Source organism: Saccopteryx bilineata, chromosome 2 (assembly GCF_036850765.1).
Source record: "Saccopteryx bilineata isolate mSacBil1 chromosome 2, mSacBil1_pri_phased_curated, whole genome shotgun sequence".
NCBI classification, from domain to species: Eukaryota; Metazoa; Chordata; class Mammalia; order Chiroptera; family Emballonuridae; genus Saccopteryx; species Saccopteryx bilineata.
This window is the reverse complement of record NC_089491.1, coordinates 176,744,084-176,765,462: the sequence shown is the minus strand read 5'-3', so window position 1 is coordinate 176,765,462 and position 21,379 is coordinate 176,744,084. Positions and strand designations below refer to the sequence as shown.

Here is a 21,379-nt window from a genome sequence, read left to right as displayed (position 1 = left end):
TATTTCTACACTTTCATTTCTAATTTTTTTTGAGGTCTCTCTTTTTTTTCTTGATGAGTCTGGTTAAAGATTCATCAATCTTGTTTACCTTTTCAAAGAACCAACTCTTGGTTTCATTGATCTTCTGTATTTTTTTTAGCCTCTATGTCATTTATTTCTGCTCTGATCTTTATTATTTCCTTTCTTCCACTTCCTCTGGGCTTTACTTGTTCTTTTTCTAGTTCTTTTAGGTGTAGGGTTAGGTTGTTTATTTGAGCTTTTTTTTTTTTACAAAGACAGAGAGAGAGTCAGAGAGAGGGATAGATAGGGACAGACAGACAGGAATGGAGAGAGATGACAAGCATAAATCATCAAGTTTTCATTGCAATACTTTAGTTGTTCATTGATTGCTTTCTCATATGTGCCTTGACTATGGGCATTCAGCAGACCGAGTAACCCCTTGCTCAAGCCAGCGGCCTTGGGTCCAAGCTGTGAACCTTTCTCAAACCAGATGAGCCTGCGTGCAAACTGGCGACCTCGGGGTTTTGAACCTGGGTCCTCTGCATCCCAGTCCGACGCTCTATCCACTACGCCACCACCTGGTCAGGCGAGTTTTTTCTTGCTTTTTAAAGTATGACTGTAATCATGTGAACTTCCCTCCCAGCACTGCTTTTGCTGTGTCCCATAGATTTTGGGTTGTTGTATGTTCTTTTCATTTGTTTCAAGGAAATTTTTTATTTCTTCCTTGATCTCATTGTTAACCCATTTGTTTGTTTGTTTGTTTGTTTTTTGTATTTTTCTGAAGCTGGAAACGGGGATAGACAGTCAGACTCCCGCATGCGCCCGACCGGGATCCACCCGGCACACCCACCAGGGGGCAATGCTCTGCCCATCAGGGGGCGATGCTCTGCCCCTCCGGGGCATCGCTCTGTCGCGACCAGAGCCACTCTAGTGCCTGGGGCAGAGGCCAAGGAGCCATCCCCAGTGCCCGGGCCATCTTTGCTCCAATGGAGCCTCGCTGCGGGAGGGGAAGAGAGAGACAGAGAGGAAGGAGGGGGGGTGGAGAAGCAGATGGGCGCTTCTCCTGTGTGCCCTGGCTGGGAATCGAACCCGGGACTTCTGCACGCCAGGCCGACGCTCTACCACTGAGCCAACCTGCCAGGGCACCCATTTGTTATTTAATAACATGTTATTTAGCCTCCAAGTGTTTGAATGCTTTTCAGTTTTTCTATTGTAGTTGATTTCTAATTTCATGCCATTGTGATCAGAGAAGATGCTTGATATGATTTCAATCTTCTTAAATTTATTGGGACTTGTTTTGTGTCCTAATATGTGGTCTATCCTAGAAAATGTACCAGGAGCACTTGAAAAGAATGTATATTCCGCTGCTTTAGGGTGAAAGGTTCTGAAGATATCTATTAAATCCAGTTGATCTGTTGTGTCATTTATGGCCACTGTTTCTTTGTTAATTGTCTGTCTAAATGATCTCCCCATTGATGTTACTGGGGTATTATTGATGGCTCACGAGAGAACTCGTGTTTTCATGCCCAAATGTTGTTGATGGCTCATGAGTTAACTCATGTTTGCACTTGTGTTAGCTATTTCAATTTTTGAAACTCAGAGTAATTTAGGATTATTGTATTTGTGACTCTTCGCCCTGAGGGTCAAAGTTTGAAAAACAGCAGACTGTTCTATATTCTCATGCAGACTCCTTTTCTTCCCACTCCTCCAGGCGTGATACCGCAAAATCAAAGGTACAGTAAACAAAAACAATCACAGTGTCGAGCAGTCTAAACTTGGACTATCTTCTAACTACTTGCAGTTTGAACCTACATATCAAGGATGTTGTAAAATCTTTCTTCGTGTGTTCAATTCAACTAGAACGTGTAAAGTATGTGTTTCAAAAGGAAAGCGCAGCGAAACCATATATATTTGCAAAACATGTTGCGTACCATTACATGTAGGTGATTGCTATACAGTATACCACACCAAAAAAATTACTAAAATATATAATGTGTATAAAATATAATATGTAGCAGACATACAAAGTTGCGTTTAAATTCATTATGTATAAATAAAGTATACTGAAGTTAATTTAGATTGTTTTATACTCAATTATGAAAAAATAACCAGTAACATGAAATAACTTCTGTGCAAAATTGCTTGTCAACAATGTGTTACAATCCCCTGCTATTATAGTATTGCTGTTAGTCTCACCCTTTATGTCCATCAAAATCAGCTTTATATATTTAGATATTCCTATAGTAGGTGCATAAATATTTACAATGGTTATATCCTCCTGGATTGTTCCCTTTATCATTATGTTGTGACCTTCTTTATCCCTTACTACTATAGCATTTATTTTAAAGGCTATTTTATCTGATATAATTATTCTACCCCAGCTTTTTTTTTTCATTTCCATTTACATGAAATACATTTTTTGGCCTGACCTGTGGTGGCGCAGTGGATAAAGTGTCGACCTGGAAATGCTGAGGTCGCCGGTTCGAAACCCTGGGCATGCTTGGTCAAGGCACATATGGGAGTTGATGCTTCCAGCTCCTCCCCCCTCCTCTCTCTCCCCCTTTCTGTCTCTCTCTCTCCCTCTCTCTCTCCTCTCTAAAAATGAATAAATAAAATAAAAATAAATTTAAAAAAAAGAAATACATTTTTTCCATCTCTATACTTTCAGTCTATGTGCATCTTTTGTTCTGAAGTGGGTCTCTTGTAGACAGCATATGTACGGGTCTTGTTTTCTTTTTTTTTTTTCTTTTTTTTTTTTTTTACAGAGACAGAGAGTGAGTCAGAGAGAGGGATAGACAGGGACAGACAAACAGGAACGGAGAGAGATGAGAAGCATCAATCATTAATTTTTCATTGCGTGTTGCAACACCTTAGTTGTTCATTGATTGCTTTCTCATATGTGCCTTGACCGCGGGCCTTCAGCAGACTGAGTAACCCCTTGCTGGAGCCAGCGACCTTGGGTTCAAGCTGGTGGGCTTTTGCTCAAACCAGATGAGCCTGCACTCAAGCTGGCGACCACAGGGTCTCGAACCTGGGTCCTCTGCATCCCAGTCCGATGCTCTATACACTGCGCCACCACCTGGTCAGGCGGGTCTTGTTTTCTTACCCATGCAGGTATCCTATGTCTTTTGATTGGAGCATTTAATCCACTTACATTTAAGGTTATTATTGATATGTACTAATTTATTGCCATTTTATTTTTTATATGTACACTCCTCTTTCTATTTCTTTTTTCCTTTGCTCTTTTTATATTGGAATCCTTAACATTTCTTGCAGTATTAGTTTGATAATAAATTCCTTGAGTCTTTTTTCTTTTTTATTTTTTTACAGAGACAGAGAGAGAGAGTCAGAGTGGGGGATAGACAGGACAGACAGAGAGGAACGGAGAGATGAGAAGCATCAATCATTAGTTTTTTTTCGTTGCGCATTGCGACACCTTAGTTGTTCATTGATTGCTTTCTCATATGTGCCTTGACTGTGAGCCTTCAGCAGACCGAATAACCCCTTGCTTCAACCAGCGACCTTGGGTCCAAGCTGGTGAGCTTTTTTTTTTTTTTTTTTTTTGCTCAAGCCAGATGAGCCCGTGCTCAAACTGGCAACCTTGGGGTCTTGAACCTGGGTCTTCCACATCCCAGTCTGACGCTCTATCCACTGTGCCACCACCTGTTCAGGCTCTTTTTTCTTTTTGTCTGGGAAGCTCTTTTTCCTTCAATTTTAAATGATAGCTTTGCTAGATAGAGTAATCTTGGTTTTAGGTTCTTGTTTTGCATCACTTTGAATATTTCTTGCCAATCCCTTCTGGCCTGAAGTGTTTCTGTTGGGAAGTCAGATGTTGTCCTCATTGGGGCTCCTCAGTAGGTAATTAACTGCTTTTCTCTTGCAGCTTTTGGTATTCTTTCTTTGTCTCTTAACAACTTTGGCACTTTAATTATGATGTGTCTTGGTGTAGGCCTCTTTGGGTTCCTCTTTAATGGAACTCTCTGTGCTTCTTGAACTTGTGTGACTTTTTCCTTCATCAGTTTAGGAAAATTTTCAGCTATGATTTCTTCAAACAAGTTCTCTATCCCTCGTTCATTTTTTTCTGCTTCAGGAACCCCTATAATGCAGATGTTATTTCTCTTCATGTTGTCACAGAGGTCTCTTAGAATTTCCTCAGTCTTTTTGAGCCTCATTTCTTTTTGCTGTTCTGCTTCTGTGCTTTCGTTTATCTTGTCCTCTAAATCACTGATTTGATACTCTGCTTTGTCCAGCCTGCTGTTGATTCCTTCGAGTGCAATCTTCTTTTCTTTTCTTTTTTTTTTTGTATTTTTCTGAAGCTGAAAACGGGGAGGCAGTCAGACAGACTCCCGCATGCGCCCGACCAGGATCCACCTAGCATGCCCACCAGGGGGCAATGCTCTGCCCATCGGGGCATCGCTCTAGCGCCTGGGGCAGAAGCCAAGGAGCCACCCCAGCGCCTGGGCCATCTTTTGCTCCAATGGAGCCTTGGCTGCGGGAGGGGAAGAAAGACACAGAGAGGAAGGAGAGGGGAAGGGGTGGAGAAGCAGATGGGCGCCTCTCCTGTGTGCCCTGGCCAGAAATCGAACCCGGGACTTCCGCACGCCAGGCCAACGCTCTACTACTGAGCCAACCAGCCAGGGCCAATCTTCATTTCTGATACTGTGTTTTTCATTTCTGACTGGTTCTTTTTTTTTTATAATTTCAATGTCCTTTTTGATGTTTGCTATCTCCTTGTTTAAGTTCTCATTGTCACCATCCATTGTTGCTCTAAGATCCTTTAGCATTCTAAAAATCATTTTAAACTTTGTGTCATGTAGTTTGGTTACTTTCATTTCATTTAGTTCTTTTTCTGGGGATTTCTCTTGTTGATTCATTTGGTTCGTATTTCTTTGTCTGCATATTAGGTAGTGCTGTCTGACTTTGCAATTTGTTATGGTGTCTTTATAAGTAAGATGGGCTTGGTGGTACTGAACTCCAGGCCACCTGATTTTCTTTCTCTAGGAATGCTTCTTGAGGGTAGATTGAATGCAGTTGGTCCTTTCATGGGTGCAGTTATCCTTTCAGGCTAGCTGGCTCTAAGGGTCAACCTTGATCATTTGTTTTAGACACTGTGCAGTGTCTGTCCTGTTGGGTATATTTATTCTCTACAGTGTTTGGTGCCTGCTGGACTGCTCCTTTGGGTGGTGTGCTGCTTGGGTAGCTAGCTGAGTCTAGCGTTGGTGCTGTCTGCCACCCACTACTGGTTGTGTTGGTTCTAAGTCTTCTTGGGTTGGCGTCAGCAGTTGTTTGTAACCTGCCGTGTGATACCTGTCTGGAGCTACTACTCTGTTTGCTGTTTGTGTCTGTTTTTTCTGTGCCTGGGTAGTGTGGGAGGGACCAATATCCTTATAAGGATTAGCTTCCTCCTGCTTAGAGATGACAGCAGCTGTATGAAAGTCCCAAGTTCTGTAAGATTTGCCTTCACTTTTCAGCTGCTCCACCTTCTCTTGAAGCTGCCTGGTCTTTCCACAGAGTCTTCTGTAGAAATACTGTAGTGTGGGCTCAGACTGGCCTCATCCAACCAACCCTATCTACATGTTGCAAGGTTGGTGGGTTAGGGCTGCTGAGGCTGAGAATACATCATTAGTGGGGCCCCCTACTTCAGGGTTCTCTTGGTCAGGAGTTCAGTGTGGGGAAAGCAGCCCCTACTCCAAAGCCTAATCCCTCAGCCACTACTGAATACTCAAATTTTATTTCTTCCCAGCAAGGTGAGCAGCAGGTTCAGATTGAGTGGAGCCAACAGTCCCCTCTGCAGAATTTCTTTCAGCTGGTGAGACCTTGGGCTCAGGGAGGAAAACTGAGAGAATCCTTCTCTGGGGCTGACTGTGCCCCCAGAGAGAGTGGCTAAGCCGCTCGACCAGACCCAATAACAGGCTCGTGGGGACCCAAACTTTAAAATGTTCATGCTCCAAGCCTCTCTCTCTTCCCCCTGTGGAACCTAGCCCAGTGGGGCAGGATATCCAGCACTGAGGCTGACTGACTGTGAAGCTCCACCCTGTCCAGTGCAAATGAGCTGCTGTGCTGGTGCTGATCACAGAAAGTGGAACTCTCCTCAGATGGGCCCGATGTGAGGAACCCTTCTTTAGGATACGGCACCAGCAAGGGTTGTTAGGTTCTGAACAGATGCTATCCACAGCTGGCCACTGGATGTGCCATCCCTGGGCCTCCCTGTAGGGAACCTGGTGCAGACCCGTTGGGGACACTGCCTGTGACTGGCCCTCAGAAACCTTCTTGGAGCTACAAGCAATCCAGAGTTTGTGGCTGCCTCTGCTGGGCCCTGGTGCATATGGAAATACCAAGCCACACACCTAGGCTGGCTTTTACCCACACTGGGCCTGGGGGAAATTCCAGAAAAGGCCAAGGTTTTCTGAGCCTGCCTCTAGCAGCTTCTGTTTACTGGCTGCTTCTTGGGCTCGACCACTGAAAAAACCTTTGGTAGAGCCTAGAGCAGGGATCCCCAAACTTTTTACACAGGGGGCCAGTTCGCTGTTCCTCAGATCGTTGGAGGGCCGGACTATAAAAAAAACTATGAACAAATCCCTGTGCACACTACACGTATCTTATTTTAAAGTAAAAAAACAAAACGGGAACAAATACAATATTTAAAATAAAGAACAAGTAAATTTAAATCAACAAACTGACCAGTATTTCAATGGGAACTATGCTCCTCTCACTGACCACCAATGAAAGAGGTGCCCCTTCCGGAAGTGCGATGGGAGCCGGATAAATGGCCTCCGGGGGCCGTATGCGGCCTGTGGGCTGTAGTTTGGGGACCCCTGGTCTAGAGCCTGGGCAATTCAGGGATTAGGAAGGGTGGTAGGTGTGGCTCTACCCCTCAGCTGTAGGTGTCAGTTGTCCATGGACATTTTATCACAGACTTCAGTAGGGTGGCCTCTGAGACCCAGAGGTGTGGTCTGCTCACAGTCCAAACAGTTTATAGTGAGTCTCCCATGAGGTCGAAGCACCAGTCATAGACTCGGGGGCATGTGGTGAAAAACTCTAGCCTCAGAGCCAGCAGACTGAGTCATTGATGCATCCCCTGCTTGCTGGCTGACTTCTCAGAATGGCCAGGTCTCCATAGGGTGGGGCAGGAGAGATCCCCAAGGGTGGAGCAGTTGTTTTCCTCCACGCTGATGCCACTCAAAGGGTACTGCTCCATCCAAGAAAGACTGCAGTATTGAAGAATGGCTCAGCACAGGGGCTCCAGTTGCTGTCCCCCACAGTGTCTCTCCCTGGGCCTCCAACTTCACACTTTTCTCATGTAACTCTAGTCCTCTCAGCTCTTCCCCACCTGGAGTCTCAGATAAGTGGCTGTGAATGAGATTTTCTGTGGTGGCCCTTTAAGATGAAGCTTGTATTTGACAGAGCTCCTATTCCTTTCTCACATCCAGAAACCTCAGCTCTTTTCACCACCAAATGCTGTGTGGGCACCTCTTCAAGGCTCTGGGGCTCTATGCTGTGGCACCCAGCCTGGGACTTAGGACCCTTCACCTCTCAGGGCAAACCTCCCTTCAGTGAGAGTTCCTCTGGACCCTCTGTTACTGCTAGTTCCTGGGAGCAGGGCAGCCCTTCTCTGTGTCTCCACCCTTCCTACCAGTCTCGTTGTGGCTTCTGTGATCCTTGGTTATAGACTTCTCTTTGTGTAGTCCAAAGGTGGTTTTTCAAGATGATTGTTCTTAAATTAAGTTGTAATTCAGTTTGGTCCTAGGAGAAGGCAGTTGGAACATCCGCCTACTCTGTCATCATCTTGGAATCTCCTCTAATCGTTTTTTGGTGAAGTCTTTATACAGAATCATGTCATCTTCAGAAAGTGACACTTTTACTTCTTTTTTCCCAATTTGGATGCCTTTTATTTCTTTTTCTTGCCTGATTACTCTGGCTATCAGAACTATATTGTTCTGGACTCCCAGAACTATGTTGAATAAGAGTGTCAGAGCGAACATCCTTGTCTTGTTCCTGGTTTTAGAGAAAAAGCTTTCAGTTTTTCACCATTGAATATGATATTGGCTGAGGGTTTGTCATATATTGCCTTTATTATGTTGAGGTACTTGTATATCTATTTTATTGAGTGTTTTTATTGTAAATGGAAGTTGTATTTTTCTCAAATGCTTTTTCTGTGTCTATTGATAAAATCATATGACTTTTATCCTATTTTGTTAATGTGGTGTATTACATCGGTCGATTTGCGTATGTTGAACCATTTTTGTGCCCCTGGAGTAAACCCCATTTGATTGTGATATATTATTTGTAAATGTATTATTGTATTTGTTTTGCTAGTATTTTGTTTAGGATTTTTGAATCTGTATTCATCAGAGATATTGGTGTGTAGTTTTTTTGTGTGTATGTTGTTCTTGCCAGGTTTTGGTATATGGGTTATGTTGGTCTCATAAGATATGTGTTAGGAGGTATTGCTTCATCTGGTTTGTGGTGGCACAGTGGATAAAGCATTAATCTGGAACACTGAGGTCACCAGTTCGATATCCCAGGCTTGGCTGATCAAGGCACATATGGGAGTTTATGCTTCCTGCTCCTCCCCCCTTCTCTCTCTCTTTCTCTCTCCCCTCTCTAAAATGAATAATATATATATATATATTATATATATATATATATATTTAAGGTATTATTGCCTCTACTATTTTTTTTGAACAGTTTGAAGAGGATAGCTACCAAAATCTTCTTTGACTGTTTGGTAGAATTCATAAGTGAAACCATCTGGTCCTGGACTTCTTATTTTTTGGAAGGTTTTTTTAAAAAATTGAATTTATTGGAGTGACACTGGTTAACCTAATTATACAAGTTTCAGGTGCCTAATTCTATGGCCATTTGTCCCCCCATACCCTCCTTCAGCTCCCTCCTTTGGGATATTTTTGATGGTTGTTTCATTTTCCTCACTGTTTATTATTTAGGTTTTCCAGTTCTTCGTGATTTGGTCTAGGAAGGTTATATATTTCTAGAAAGTTATCCATTTCTTCTAGGTTATTGAATTTGATGGCATATCACCTTTCCTAGTATCCTAGTACAATCCGTTGTATATCTGATGTCTGGTAACTTTTCTTTCATTTCTGATTTTGTTTATGTGTTTTTCTTTTTATTTCAAAATGTATTTTTTTAAAAAAGTGTTCATTTTATTGATTGTAGAGAGAAAAAGAGAGAGCAGGAGAGAGACAATGTGCCTTGATCAGAGATCGAACCAGCAACCTCCATGCTTTGGGATGACACTCTAACCAACTGAGCTATCCAGCCAGGGCTTTTTTTTTTTCTTAGTGTAGTTTATTTGTTCTCTATTTCCATTTTGCTGATTTTTATTATTTCCTTTCTTCTTACTTTGGATTGCTTTTGTTCTTTTTTTTCTGGTTCTTTCAGAGGTAATGTTAGGTTGTTTACTTGGGATTTGAGATAGACCGATAATGATATAAATTTTCCTCTTATTACTGCTTTCACTGCATCCCAGATATTTTGATATGTTGTACTGTCATTCTTATTTGTCTCTATATATCTTTTTTTCTCTCTTTTTCTTTTTATTTATTTATTTATTTTTTCTGTATTTTTCTGAAGCCGGAAACGGGGAGAGACAGACAGACAGACTCCTGCATGCGCCCGACTGGGATCCACCCGGCACGCCCACCAGGGGGTGACGCTCTGCCCACCAGGGGGCGATGCTCTGCCCATTCGGGGCGTCGCTCTGTTATGACCAGAGCCACTCTAGCACCTGGGGCAGAGGCCAAGGAGCCATCCCCAGTGCCCGGGCCATCTTTGCTCCAGTGGAGCCTCGGCTGCAGGAGGGGAAGAGAGAGACAGAGAGAAAGGAGAGGGGGAGGGGTGGAGAAGCAGATGGGTGCTTCTCCTGTGTGCCCTGGCCGGGAATCGAACCCGGGACTTCTGCACGCCAGGCCGACGCTCTACCACTGAGCCAACCGGCCAGGGCCGTCTCTATATATCTTTTGATCTCACCTTTTGTGTTTTTTTTTAACCCAGTCATTCTTTAGTAGTATGTTGTTTAATTTCCACATATTTGTAAGTTTATTTTTTTCCTTTTTGTAGTTCATTTCTAATTTCAAAGTATTGTGTTTGGTATAATTTTAATCTTCTTGAATTTGTTGTGTCTAGTTTTGTGACCCATCATATGGTCTGTCCTTGAGAATGTTCTGTGTGCACTGGAGAAGAATGTATAATCTCATATTCTGGGATGAAAGGTTCAATAAAAATTAATTATGTCCGTTCCTGACCAGGCGGTGGCACAGTGGATAGAATGTCGGACTGGGATGTGGAGGACCCAGGTTCAAGACCCCGAGGTTGCCAGCTTGAGTGTGGGCTCATCTGGTTTGAGCAAAGCTCACCAGCTTGGACTCAAGGTCTCTGGCTTGAGCAAGGTTTTACTCAGTTTGCTGAAGGCCCATGGTCAAGGCACGTATGAGAAAGCAATCAATGAACAACTAAGGAGTCGCAATGAAAAACTGATGATTGATGCTTCTCATCTCTCTCCGTTCCTGTCTGTCCCTATCTATCCCTCTCTCTGACTCTCTGTCTCTGTAAAAAAAAAAAAATATATATATATATAATATATATAATAATATATATATTATATATATATATATAAAATCAATTATGTCCATTTGGTTCAATGTGTCATTTAAGGCTGATACTTTATTGATTTTCTGTTTGATTGGTCTGTCTAGCGCTGTCAATGAAGTATTAAGGTCCCCATCTATGATTATGTTTTTGTTACTGTCTCCTTTAAGTTCTGTTAGTAGTTGCTTTATATATTTTGGTGCTCTGATTGGGTCCATGTGTATTAAGAAATGTTATGACTTCTTGATGTAGTATCCCCTTTATTAGTGTAAAATGTCCGTCTTTATCTCTTGTTACCTTTGTTTTCTTGAAGTTTATTTTGTTAGATATAAGTATGGCTATGTATATTTTTCTATGGATGTTTTTTGCTTGGAGAAACTTTTACACCCTTTCACTTTAAGTCTAAATTTGTCTTTGTAGCTTAGATGTGTCCCCCGAAAGCAGCATAGGGTTTTGTTTTTTGATCCAATCTGGTATTCTGTGCTTCTTAATTGGTAAATTCAGTTTATTCACATGTAGGGTAATTATTGATGTATGAGGATTTCCTGTAGCCATTTTATCTTTTGTTTTCTGGTAGCTCTGTGTCTCCATTGTTTCTTTTCCTTTGTGTTTCTATCTGTTGTTTTTGTTTGGTGGTATTTCCTACTTCTTTCCTCTGTTTCCTTTTTTTTTAAAGCTATGTGTCTAAGGTGTGTGTGTGTGGTTACCATTAGGTTTATCAAAAAGAAAGTTTCATATATACAGTAGTCCTTTTTCTTTTGAATGTGTGTGATCTCTGTACTCTTGCGAATTCAGACCTACCCTCTCCTCTTTTATGGTTTTTTTTTTTTTTTTTTTACAGAGACAGAAAGTCAGAAGAGAGGGAGGGATAGGGACAGACAGACAGGAAGGAGGAGAGATGAGAAGCATCAATTCTTCGTTGCGGCTCCTTAGTTGTTAATTGACTGCTTTCTCATATGTGCCTTGACCAGGGAGTTACAACAGAGCAAGTGAGACGTTGCTCAAGCCAGCAACCTTGGGCTTAAGCTAGCAACCTTGGGCTTCAAGCCGGTGACCTTTGGGCTCAAGCTGGTGACCATGGGGTCATGTCTATGATCCCACACCCAAGCCAGCAACTCTGTGCTCAAGCTGGTGAATCCATCCATCCTCAAGCTGGATGAGCCCGCACTCAAGCTGGTGACCTCGGGGTTTCAAACCTGGGTCCTCTGTATCCCATCTAATGCTCTATCCACTGTACCAGCACCTGGTCTGGCTCTTCTTTTATGTTTTTGTTGTCATAAATTATTCCTGTTCATGCTGTAAGTTTGTTGTTGGTTTTATTCATAGTTTTGTGACCCTTGTTTTTTCCTTTGTTTCATATAGAATAACCCCCTTAAGTATTTCCTGCAATGGAGGTTTTCTGTTGATAAATTCCTTCAGCTTCTGCTGAAAAAGCCTTTATTTTTTCTTCATATTTAAAGAATAACTTTGTTGGATATATTCCTTGGTTGACAATTTTTGTCTTTCCATTGTTTGAATATTTAGCTACACTGTCTTCTGACTTATAGCGTTTCTACAGCCGAGAAGGCTGATGATAACCTAATGGGCTTTCCTTTATAGGTTACTTTCTTCTTTTCACTGACTGTTTTCTTGTTCTTTTTTTAACCCAGATTTTTTATTTGTAGAATTCCAAACTACAGAAAAGTTGAAAGTGATACTATGAATACCAACATGTCTTTTACTTATATTTATTAACTATTTTGCTACATGGGCTCTCACACTAATTTTTGTTTCCTCTCTCTTTTTCATTTTACTTCTTTCATTCCTTTCCTACCTACATATATATACATTATTTTTTATTGTGTATTAGGAATTTTTATTTAGTATGTTAGAAAATTACAGACAGGAAACTTCACCCCAAAATTTCTTAAGCATATATTGCCTAAAAACAAAGTTTTTCTATATTACCACTATACTATTATGAAACTCATTATCACATTTAAAGTACTTATTTTAGGGTAATATAATTATATATAGTCTGTACTAAGATATCCTCAATGATCTTAAATATATATTTTTTAAAGACTTTATTTATTCATTTTAGAGAGGAGAGAAGGAGGGGAGAGAGAGAGAGAGGGAGAGGAAGGGAGGAGCAGGAAGCATCAACTCCCACATGTGCCTTGACCAGGTAATCCCAGGGTTTTGAACCGGCGACCTCAGCATTCCAGGTCGACGCTTTAATCCACTGCGCCACCACAGGTCAGGCCTCAATGATCTTAATAATTGCGATATTACTTTCTAGCTTTCCTTCCAATCCTGGATTTATTCAGGGATCGTGCATTTAATTGTCATGTTTTAATCCAGAGCAGTTCTTTTCTTTTTCTTTTTTTTTATGTCATTGATAATTTTGGAGAGCCAAAGCCAGTTCTGTTGAAGAATGTTTTACAATTTGGATATGTCATGTTTAGATTCAGCTTAAACAGTTTTGGCAAGAAGATGTATATTTTTCTGTGCACATAGTATCACTTTGTCCTATTATTGGTATTACTAAGTTTGATCACTTAGGTTGATGTCAACTACATTTATTCTTTATAAAGGTACCTTTTCCCCTTTGTAATTATAAAACAGTCTGAGGGATGATACTGTTAAAATTATGTGACTCTTCATTTCATCGGTATTTTACCTAGTGGCCTTAACATCCATAACCTTAATCAGTTATTATATTGGTGGTTGCAAAATGTTGATTTTCTCATTTCTTCTGCATTTACTAGTTGGTGTTAGTCTATAAAGAAGAACTTGATTTCTCCTCCTTTTTTTATTTTTGTTTTTGATGATCACTACAGATTTGATATTTTTAAAAACTTAATATGTTACAGTCCATTGTTGTAAACATTAAAAACACTGACTATATATATTCAGTATTAAATACAGCAATTGCCATAATTTGGTCAATAGAAGCCCCTTCAAACTGAATTCTGTGTTCTTTTGAACAGGTATGTTTTGAACACTTTTCTTACACTCTGACACAAGAAGGTGATTTAGGCTTATGTTGTATTTTACTTCTAGACCTGGAATCAATCCTTTCTGCAAGGAACCTTGATTCCTTTAGAGGGAAATTGCTTCTCATTCTTAATTATCTATCCATTGCTATTTTCATGGGCTCAATTACTTCTGGTAAAAAAAAAAAAAATGGATTCTAGACCCAAGATCCAGATATGCTTAATAATAAAGTGTCTAAGTTGAATTATTTCTCAGAACAAAGTGAGTTACAGGCACTGATAATGACTTGCTATGACAGATGAGTATTGAGCAGAAAATTGGTATTGTACTGATGCACCTTGATTTACAAAAGGCTTATAACCCAGTAACCCATTGAAAGTTGAAAATATCACACATCAAAATGCATTTAACCCATCTAACCTACTGAACATCCTAGCTTAACCTACCTGCTTTAAATGTGCTCAGAACACTTAGACATTAGCCTGCAGTTAGGCAAAATCATCTCATGGCCACTACCCACCATCATGAGAGAGTATCATACTACATATTGCTAGCCTGGGGAAAGATCAAAATTCAAATTATGGTTTCTAGTGACTGCGCATCGCTTTCATGTCATATAGTTGAAAATCTTAAGTCAAAGCATTATAATTTGGGACCATCTGTATTTTTCTTTTTCCTAACTTGGTGATGACTTGTGAAAGTGAAAACAAGTTTTCATGCCCTTTCATGTAATCCAGGCTTTTTCCTCCTGTGAGGTAGTCACTTAAGGGTTGTTTTCCTCTTTGTATCTTCTAATATCTGAATTAAAATCTCCTTAGAAAGGGAAAGTTCTAAACCAGAACTTTTATATATACTTTGTGCTTTGAATCAAACTTGCATTCATCTCTATATACATTTTGCATATTGGTCTGTCAGTTCAGTACAGTCTAGGAAATGACATGAAGTTAGGGTGTTTGTTGTGTTGAACATTTCTGTTGGAGTATGGTTTTATGGCTCCTTGTGAGGTCTGGTGTTTTAGAAAATCCAAAATAGACTTAGCCTTAGAATTGGGATCTGGTACACCCCAATCACTGTGGTCCAACAGATTGAGAATATCTGTCTAGGATGCTGTATGAAACCAGACATAGCAGTCTTCTCTACAAAAACGTGCACTGAAGGTGAAACCCATTAAAGCTATCTGTAAGTTTCTTTGATGTGGAAACAGATAAATAAGGTGTAAGGAAAGGAATAATGTGCTATTAGCATGTTATGTTGAAATACGTAGAATCCTGCCTATTATCATCTCTGTGGAAACGTAGAATATATTTTTGAAGGAGGGAAATTGGTCATGTCTACAAGCTATAGATAACGTTTTACTTAACACCGGCACTAATCTATTTGTTGATTATATGGTTTATATGTATTTATTATTTTATGTGGATGACTGCTTTAAGATTACTTAAGAAATTAGCTGCCTAGCAACATAGAAGTACAGATATTAAAATGAATTGCATGCCTTCCAACCATTTCTTTTACTTGGCTAAATTTAGAACCATGTAGAGCTCCTGCAGAATTGTAATCTCTGGGGATTCAAATAGTTAAGACAGACAATATTCAGCTTTTCAGAGTAAGGAAGAAGAAATGTAGCTTCAAATTAATTTTTGCACTGTTGCCCAGACTACTTCATTAAGACACAGTTCAGTGAAAAGTCAGAACTATTCTGAGAATTTTATTTTACTGTTGCTGAAAACTTGTCAGAGCCTAGGCTCTGGGTGTGAAAGGGATAAATTTTTTCCTTTCTTAGGTGAATTGCTGAAGGCTATCCACTATTTTTTCCCCTTTGCACAAATTATGCTTGATAAGTATAGTTCTTGTACTTCACTTGGATAGAGGAGGGGATACATCTGAGATAGAGATTAGGTGAGCATTACACTTGGGTAACTTGTGGGTGAATTTTATGACTCTGGAATTGCTTTGCATATGTGTGAATTGTGAATTCAGATTAGTGTAGGATACACACACACAGGCACATTAGAACAGTAAACATCTTTATTACATGAGCTAAGATAGGAGGGAAGGGGGTTATTTGCCTTTCTGGGCCTTGGTTTTCCTTAGCTAGAACTCCAGCCCCTTGCCTTCTAGCACATAGCCATCTGCTTGGGCACACTGGCCTGGTCCTGAGGCCGTACATGCAAGAAGCTTGCCCACTGCACTGCTCTTCCAGAAGATGGCTGATTTTGGCATTCTTTTTCCTTTCATCATATTTCTGGATTTTCTTGGATCATTTTTTTGTTTAAAATCTCTTCCTGCTCAGGAATCAGCTTGGTGCCCTTCTTGGGGCTCAGGGGCAGTATTTAGTGGGACTCCTACCAATGTTGGTACTGTGAGTTGTCGGTAGCATGAGGTAATTCTTTACTATGGTATTAGTGGGGACCATTCATTCTTGGATGCACTGTAGACTACTAATCCTTGTTTTGCACATACAACACTCAGAGCCCCAGGAGAAATTGTCTACGTACCTCTTGTTGCTTTCCTGCATGCTGACTGTGTGTATGCTGTAGGGACTAATCTTAGTGCTGGCAGCAGGGCCTCTCGGGTCATATTTTCACTTTCTGTGGCAGGGCTTTCTCTTGCCACTGGTCTTGTGATGCTTGTGCCAGTTGTCCCAAGAGGTGCTCATGGCTCAGCCCCGACTGAAAAGAGCGAGTATAGGATATTTTGAGAAGAAACTTGTTATTGTACATTTCACTGTACATGAAATGTGAAAATCTGTTGGAGTTGGGTAGGACCTTAACATAAGAACTAGCAAATAAAAGGAATGGTTATTTTGATTAATTTAAATATAATCTAAAAGAACAAGGCCCTGGCCAGTTGGTTCAGTGGATAGAGCGTCATCCAGCATATGGACATTCCAGGTTCGATTCCTGGTCAGGGCACACAAGAGAAGTGACTGTCTGCTTCTCTTCCTCTCTCCTTCTCTCCCTCTTCCCTTCCCGCAGCCAGTGGCTCTATTGGTTCAAGTTTCTGCCCCGTGCTGAGGGTAGCTCAGTTGATTTGAGAGTTGTTCCCAGATGGATTGCCAGATGGATCCTGGGTTGGGGCACATGCAGAGTCTGTCTCACTGTCTCCCCTCCTCTAACTGCATATGTGGTGAATATGAAGTACAGTATTTACTACCTGATTTGGCAATCAAAAATATAGGACTTCGTTGCTACTATCGTAAGAAGTTTTAAGAACACTTGAAAAAATGCCATAAAATTATTGTAAATCAAGAAAAACCCATAAAAATGCAATGTATATTTTTTCTGATCCTGAGTTTATACAAATGGTGAAATGTTGAAAATTGAAAAACAAATCTGCTTATTACTCTTACTGAATTAATCGTATGTACTTCCTCCTAACATCCTTTTTTCCCTGCTGGGACTTCCATAGATGAGTTATAGGAGAGAGGGACCAGTGTTCCTTTGAGAAATGAGCTGCCCTCAAAGGACTTAATATTTAGTGAGGCAAAATGTTATGCAGAAGGTAGCAGGATGATTTTTATTTTATTTTTGCTTATCTTTTATTTACAAAGAACATAGATTTTTCTTATAATGAGAGGAAAAATCAGTTACTTAAAAATATTTTTTTAAAGGATAAAGGGACACCCTGGCCAGTTTGTTCAGTTGGTGAGAGCATCTTCCTGAAAAAACAAGGTTGCAGGTTTGATCCTTGGTCAGGGCACACACGGGAAGCAACCGATGAATAAACAACTGAGTCGAGTAATAAATGAATGCTTCCCTTCTCCTCCCCTCTTTCTCCCTTTCTCTCTCTGTCTGTCTAAAAATCAATCAGTAAATAAAAACCCTGGCCAGATAGCTCTGTTGGTTGGAAAGTCGTCCCGAGTGAAGAGTTTGCCAGTTTGATTCCCGGTGGGGAACATACAAGAGCAGCTCAGTGTTCCTGTCTTTCTCTCCCTGCCTTTATCAAAAATAAAAAATAAAAACAAAAAAAGGATTAAGAGGCTATAAATTAACCCTTGATATTAGTAAGTACTCCACTGGATTTCTTTTCCAGCACTCTTGGTTGGTTACTATTTAGATGGTGAGTTCTTTGTTTCCTGGGCTTTGTGTCTTTCTTTGGGTAATCTTTTTTTTATTTATTCTTTCTTAAAATTTTTTTTTATTTTAATAAATAAATTTTTATTTTAATGGGGTGACATCAATAAATCAGGGTACATATATTCAAAGAAAACATGTCCAGGTTATCTTGTCATTCAATTCTGTTGCATACCCATCACCCAAAGAGAGATTGTCTTCCATCACCTTCTATCTAGTTTTCTTTGTACCCCTCCCCCTCTCCCTCCTTCCCTTCCCCCGCCCCCCATAACAACCACACTCTTGTCCGTGTCTCTTAGTCTCATTTTTTTGTCCCACCAATGTATGGAATCCTGCAGTTCTTGTTTTTTTCTGATTTACTTATTTCACTCTGTATAATGTTATCAAGATCCCACCATTTTTGTTGTAAGTGATCCAATGTCATCATTTCTTATGGCTGAATAGTATACCATGGTGTATATGTGCCACATCTTCTTTATACAGTCTTCTATTTTGTTTTTGTCTTTTTACAGTGATTAAAGCCTTTAAGCAAACTCTTGGCCAATACAGCAAGAATCCATAAAAGAGTAGTGTCCTTAACATGTTCACCAAGTCCAAGTTGGCCCCAACACCATGCCAAATCCCTGAAAAATGCAACCCAACCCCAGTTCAGTCTGTTATGAGCTGTCACAAGGAGCAGGAGTCCAGGAAAAGTCCACATGGCACTGGAATTGTTGTCACAATTCTATACTTTGCAGCTCATGTCCAAGTCCCAATGACCGCTGCTTCTAGCTGGTAATGATTTAGGTAGACTGGAAAAGCCATCTGCAGCATGTGTGGATATGGAGCTTCTGCTCTCCTCTGCCTGGAGAGATGAGACCAGGTTGCTTTTCCCTGGAGTTCTGTGACTGTGGCTTGGTAAAGAGAACCTTGGGATACACTAAGCTGGGTGGCAAAGGTAGATTCATAATAGAAGTTGGCAAAAGGGGGAAAGAGAGCTCTAAATTAGGAGTAGGTCCCAGCCTGAAATATGAGTGGGGCATTGAGGTAGGAGGAATAAAGGAAACACTATATATTAAACAAAGCAGCAGAAAATAGGACTGTCAACACCCACAACAGAGATATCCGAGGGAAGAATAAGAAACCTGACTATCCAGGCAAGACATAGTTAAGTGGCCCTTGTGCAAATGAGATAAGTTTACCTGCTTCTTGGAAGAAATACCCTAGGCTCGTCCACAGTGTCATAGATGGGGCTGACGGCCCTGGGCACCTTCAGCCTTCAGTGGCAAACCCTAGCATTCTGGGCAAGGTTAGGTCATAGGTGGCTGGAGCAGGGCTGGAAGAGACTGAACCCTCCCTTAGAGGAGCGAGGGGGAAGCCTACCTTCCAGTGTCCCTGTTTCCTCACAGCAGAGGCATGTAAGTCTGGCAGGCTTTATTTAACTCAATGAACTTCCTTTCCACTATTGAAGCAGGACCCAGATGGCATCCTATGAGACCCCTTTGGGGCGTTGGAGCCTTTAAGGGCATATCCTAAAAGCTGGTAGTTCCCCTGATATCTATTGGGCTTTTTCTGCCTCTAGGTATCTTAAAAGCCATGCTCAGATGATCTCGCTGAGGGGTTTGAGGATACCCATCCACCTATATAAATCTTTTCCATATATCTGGAGCTATTTGGAAAAAGACAAAACAGTGTTATTAGCTGGATCAAATAAAGAAGGTAGTAGTTTGCAGGTGAAAAAGATTTGGCATCTCCTGTTCATCAGCATTCAAAAGAAATTTAAATTATTATTTTTTTAAATAAAAAGCATGATATGATAGACCTGTAGGAGTTCCAGGATATGACTACCCCCTTTTAAATTTTTTTAAATTGACCTTAAAATATTTGCTGGGTACACTTTCATAATACCTTAACTTTAAAGATTGTAAGAATGACAAAATACAGTAAATGCTTTTGCTCCATATGCAGGAGCATTTTCAGTTTAACCAGTTTAGGAAATCCAATAATAGAACAGTGCATACAGACAATGAGCTATAACATGATTAGCAGCCTCTTCTGTTCTGACAGAGGTTACTATAGATCCAGAATATGTATCCACTGTAACGTGGACATAGGACTGTTTGCCAAATGAAGGTATGTGAGTAACATCCATTTGCTAAAGTTGTCCTGGTAGGGGTCCTTGAGGGTTAACTCCAAATGAAGGGGAAGATTGTAGTATAGGACCCCTTGGACAGGATTTCCCAATCTGCCGTGCTGCTTCCCGAGAAAGTTGAAACTGTTTACACAGGGCTGCAGCGTTCTGGTGATGAATAGTATGAGACTGAATTGCTCGATCTGTCATGGTTGCTCCAAATAATTTTCTTTTGGGTAGCTTGATCAACAAGGGCATTCCTAGGCCCTGGCCAGTTGGCTCAGTGGTAGAGCATCGGACTGGTGTGCAGGATTCCCGGGTTCTAGTCCTGGCCAGGGCACACAGAAGAAGCGCCCATCTGCCTCTCCACCCCTCCCCCTCTCCTTCCTCTCTGTCTCTCTCTTCCCCTCCCACAGCCAAGGCTCCACCGGAGCAAAGCCACTCCCCGGCGCTAAGGATGGCCCTGTGGCCTTTGCCTCAGGCGCTAGAATGGCTCTGGTTGCAACGGAGCAACACCCCAGATGGGCAGAGCATTCCCCCCTGGTAGGCGTGCCGGGTGGATCCCGGTCGGGCGCATGCGGGAGTCTGTCTGACTGCCTGTCCATTTCCAACTTCAGAAAAATACAAAAAAAAAAAGAAAAAAAGAAAAAAAGAAGAAAAAAGGGCATTGCCTTGTGCTTAAAGCTCCAGGAAGCATGGAGTGAGCTCGAGTATGTCCTATGAATCATGGAGCTCTATGTTGACATACAAGTCTTTGAAGAAGGAGGAACTGCTGAAATAGTTCATCAGCATTTGTCCCTAAGACAGCAGTCTTTATAGTGGAAACACCATAAGTAAATATTTGCTGTCTGTATATAGATTAAAGGGGGAATATGGCAAATGTTGAAAAGCCATGATAATGTCATATAATTTTAGACTTTGAGCTGATTTTAAGTTGACAGTTTCAGTATAAAGTTGTCCATTGATTTGCAAGAGCGATTTGCCATTTAGTGTAAGTTTCCCAGAATCATTGTTGTTGATCCTTTGAAAAAAGGAGCAACAATAATTTTGAGGCTCAAAACCTATAAGCTGTAAGGGTCGCCTATGCCCCTTGATAATCTAGGAGGCAACAAGATCAAAATATGGAAGTGTATTCCATGGGCTATTAGATGGTTCAATGTGCCCAAGCTGTAGCTGCTCTTGTACCAATTGAGCAGCTGCCCTAAGTTTCTCCTGAGAAACGGACCATTGGTCTACCCATATAGGATTATCTGATTTCCAAGTAATTGGGTCTGCACAGTGCATTATTGAGGTAGCAGGAGCTACCCAAGCCCCTATGCTAAATTTTGATATCCTAATCCACACCTTCTGGTATTGGGTGCCACTTCTATGGGGGTGAGAATTCCTCGCTGTTCTTTCCCTAGACCCTTGGTAAGAAAAAATCCTCAATCAAGCATCTGAGTACTGACTAAACCACTAGGACTGACAAGTAATAACTCCCAAATTTTTCAAAACATCTCTACCTCACAAATTGATTGGCTATCCAGGGAACACATAAGGCTTAAAAAATCCAGAACGACCTTCTTAATCTTCCCAATGTAGAAAACTAGAACTTTGTTGAGGGGAT

The 21,379-nt window shown here is 41.0% G+C and overlaps 1 protein-coding gene and 1 pseudogene across 16 annotated transcripts in view; one reads left to right on the top strand and one right to left on the bottom strand.

Annotated features, from left to right (window-relative positions):
- Positions 1–21,379, top strand: part of R3HDM2 (R3H domain containing 2) — a 240,913-nt gene that overhangs the window by 42,501 nt on the left and 177,033 nt on the right. The gene's annotated exons all lie outside the window — the stretch shown is intronic.
- LOC136323069 (small ribosomal subunit protein eS8-like) lies at positions 15,649–16,246 on the bottom strand (annotated as a pseudogene).